Source organism: Micropterus dolomieu, linkage group LG12, assembly GCF_021292245.1.
Source record: "Micropterus dolomieu isolate WLL.071019.BEF.003 ecotype Adirondacks linkage group LG12, ASM2129224v1, whole genome shotgun sequence".
NCBI classification, from domain to species: Eukaryota; Metazoa; Chordata; class Actinopteri; order Centrarchiformes; family Centrarchidae; genus Micropterus; species Micropterus dolomieu.
The window spans coordinates 31,692,465-31,696,209 of record NC_060161.1 but is presented as its reverse complement, the minus strand read 5'-3'; positions in this window follow the sequence as shown (position 1 = coordinate 31,696,209).

The window sequence follows — 3,745 nt, the reverse complement described above, 5'->3', positions numbered from 1 at the left end:
TATACTGTCAGCAGCAGAGTGACTGTGGAGAAGAGACACAGCAACAGCTTCACCTGTAGAGTCCAACAGAAGGACATCAACCAGACCAGAGAGACACAGCTCCAGGTTCCAGGTAGGAAAAAAGGCTTATGAGTTTTTGATGTCATCACTTTGTCAGTTACAGACAGTTGAAGTTTTGTTTTATAAACACATCTATTGTGTGTTTTACAACTACAGTTGAACTCTTCATGGTCCAGTCTAGTTTTGCTCTCCGGATCACCATCTGCTTGGCTGCGTGCATCATGTCTGTTGTTGCACTTGTCTTTATTTTGTGGAAATGGGGACAAACCAAAATCAGTAAGTCACATTTCTTTTCAAACCTCAAGTTACTTTCACATCTCTTTTACAATTATTTTTACATTAATTATGTTTTGAGTACAGTGCCGAGAAGGCCAATGTGATCTTAGCATCATCCATTGCAATCATGGAGCGTACAGCTTGTTTGGTATTATTCTGTGTATACGCACTTCCCAAATGCCACATCAACCAAATTCAAAGTATCTGTATGTATTTGAGAATGAATTGTTTAATATTTCTGCCAAGCAAAGCAAAAATGGGTTTTTGTAGCTATGCTTTAAAGACCTTAAAATGTTTGCTCAGCAAAGGGAACACAGTGTAAACAAAACAGGTTTGAACTTCAAACTAAACACACAACTTTTCTATTCACATAGAAACCAAGTGGCACCATGAGGGTGAGACTGAAGTTGGAGAAAAAAAGAAGTATTTGAACAAGACAAAGGCAAAACTTGATGAGGAGTTTGAGAAGAATGAGGGAGAGTTGGAACATGTGCAACAGTTGATTACAACACTGACGGAGCAGAAGAAAGATCTGAGGAACCAAAGAGATAAACTCATCTCACTACAGCAGGAGGACAAGATCAAGATACAAGAGTATGAGAAGAAGCTGACGACGGAACCAAAAACAGACAAACACAAAAAAAAGAAGAAGCGTGAAAAGACCAAAGAGTTTCTGGAGAAGAGGGCGACAGAACACGAGGAACTGTTAAAGAACACAGAGAAACTACTGGAGAAAACAGACAATCTGATTATTAGAATGACAGAAAGGAAAGGGAAACTAGAGAAGGATAAAGAGCAAATAAATAAATACCTGAAAGAGACAGAGAGACAGAGAGAAGAGGTTCAGAGGAAACTTCAGGCAGCGCAGTCAGAGAGAGAAGAGGAAATAAATGAAACATTATCTGAACCAGAGAGAGAAACTCATCTCACTACAGAAGGAGGACAAGACACAGATACAGAACAAGAAGAAGCTGGAGTTGAAACCAAAAATGGACAAAATTAAAATAATGAAGAAGTGTAGAAAGACCATAAAGGATCTAGACAGGAGAACACAAGACACTGTAACAGAGGGTGGTGGTGGCGTAATGGATAAGACACATTCCTTTGGTGTGAGAGACCCGTGACCCATCCACCATTGTGTCCCTGAGCAAGACACTTAACCTCTAGTTGCTCCAGAGGCGTGCGACCTCTGACATATATAGCAATTGTGAGTCACTTTGGATAAAAGCGTCAGCTAAATGTATGTATAACTAACGACAGAACACAACCTAATTATTAGAAAGACAGAAAAGAAAGGGAAACTAGAGAAGGATAAGGAGCAAATAAATAAATACCTGGAAGAGCTTCATTGGAAACTTCAGTTAGAGCATCCAGAGGGAGTAGATGATATAAATTATCCATTAACAAATGATCCCATGTGATTATTTTATTTAATATTCAATCACAAAAATTCTAAAATTTTATAAAACTATGATTGATTTTAGATCCCTAATATTATCAGTTTAATCAATCTACCGGATTATTCCAAACATGATGTGTTCAGTCACTATGTTCTCTGCTCACAGCCTCTATTATTTGTTATATAGTAATGCATTTGTGTATTATTATGTTGCATAAAAATAATAATAAGTTTTGCTGTATTTGTATATGATGTCATCATAAATAATTAATTCCACTGTATGTTTGATTGAACAATACAGAAGAGTTGTTGTTTAGTTAATTGTTAAAGTTAATAATAAATACTCACAGAATAATGAATGATTATTATGTTTTAAATTTAATTTGACTCAGATTTAATCTTTTGTCCACACATACTTAGTTGTTTCCTTTAGATTGAAAACACCATCCTCTCGTGGTGAAATCAGAGTTTCCTCAAAGATTCCCAATTTAAAGGAAAATCTGATCCCAACAAAAATGTGCAAATAAGACGTTTTTGAACTTACTGTTGCTGGTGTTTTATTGTTTTGATGTTTTTATATAGAAGTGAAAATGTTGCCTTTGTTTAATGTTTTGCAGTGTTAAGACAAATAACTTTTTCCTCTGGTTAAATTTTATTTTTCTTTTCTTTTTATCTGTCAGTCATGTTTTTACTGAGACACTAACTGAATATAGTTTGTGGAGGTGTGTGTGTGTGTGTGTGTGTGTGTGTGTGTGTGTGTGTGTGTGCGCTGACTAAATACAAAAAGGCAGTGATACAGGATGTTCACAAGTGGTTATGCTCCTTTCTACACTATCATATGAACCGTTTGGAGGGATGCTTAATACTGCAATGCAAGATAATTTATATTTGTCTTAGTGAACAAATTGGCTTTCAGTTACCTGTAAACTCACTATTCACTGTGGTTCAGTCTTTTGTATTGTTCAGTTTGGCAGTTGTACCAACAACATCTAAAATCACTGCATCTATCTAGAGCTTTACTGTAAAACATAAAGGTGAATAATAAATACTCAAACGTGCACATCCTAATCCTAAGAGATAAAAAAAAAAACACTTCATAGATTGTTAGTTTATAAACTACTCTTTATGTAATATTAAGTTTTCCATCTGCTGTGCAGAGTGCACTTTGCTTTGCTTGTTTATTTTCTCTAATTAAGCTATTTCTGTTTAAGACAATTTTTTTCAGTCTAGATGAAGGTAAGATCACTTACTTAGTAGTAAATAGGCTAGGCACTTGCTTTCAGAAGGAACATGTAGCAAACCAAACCACTTGCTTTGATATGAAGGGTGCTGCATATGATTTGCCTTCTCCCAATAGCTCAGGCACCCAATACAAAATGATTATTCCTGAAGCATCTATACACATAATCTTAACAAAGTACTGAATTATTGTAGCAAGAACACGACAGCAGCTCGTTGTTGAATGAGCATACAAATGAATAAAGGGAGACCTGTGCGCTTAAAGTCCGAGAGGACTGTTGTGTCCACCCTTATTTGCTCTTTCCCTATATATGCATCTCAAAACATATTGTTTCCTGAATAAATAATAATAGTATGCTGAGTGAAAGCCAAGATCAGTTTCCCCGGTGACTTTCGGATAAATTATTAAACGTTTGACATTGATAAAACAAATACCAACCAATGTGAACTAGAGAAGAGAAAACAAAATAAACAGGTTCCCATCAGAAAGCCTTGCTCTGTGCAAGGAGATGATTCTGTTAATCAACAATCTTCTAACTTAGATGTTACAGTGTATAAACTGCATTTATACTGCAGAGACTAAATACGCTTTCAAATCAGTTAATGAAGCAAAATGCACAGTAGACAACAGACTTGTAAAGTAATGAAGGTATAAAGGGCAAATGTAACAAAGTTTAATGTAGTTTTACTGGCCCAAAAATACTTGAGTAAGTGTATAGTTTGACGATGTGTGGGAACGTGTTTTTGTGTCTTCTCTAGTCCTTTTTGTGT